The sequence below is a fragment of the Oryzias melastigma genome, unplaced genomic scaffold (genome assembly GCF_002922805.2).
Source record: "Oryzias melastigma strain HK-1 unplaced genomic scaffold, ASM292280v2 sc00281, whole genome shotgun sequence".
In the NCBI taxonomy this organism is placed as follows: Eukaryota; Metazoa; Chordata; class Actinopteri; order Beloniformes; family Adrianichthyidae; genus Oryzias; species Oryzias melastigma.
Window position 1 is genome coordinate 1 of NW_023416904.1, and position 311 is coordinate 311.

The window sequence follows — 311 nt, forward strand, 5'->3', positions numbered from 1 at the left end:
ACCGAGGAAAAGGTAAGCTAAAGACCGAACGAGACTCTTATTATAATGTGCACGTTTTAGTGCGCTTTGCACTGTCCAAAGGGAGGAAAAGTTAACCAGCTATAGATTGTTTAGAAAGTAAAACAAACTCAAATTAGCATCAAGTGTCCTGCTAAAGTGGAGAGAACGTTCTTTTAAAATGTTAGCGATGTTATCTAACGTTGAGTTTTGTTTACACAACGCTGGGCCGAATTTAGCCTTTGTTTTATAGTTTTGGATGCGATCTGAGCGGATGGTTAATTCTATAAGTCTCCTAACAACAGAAGCTAACA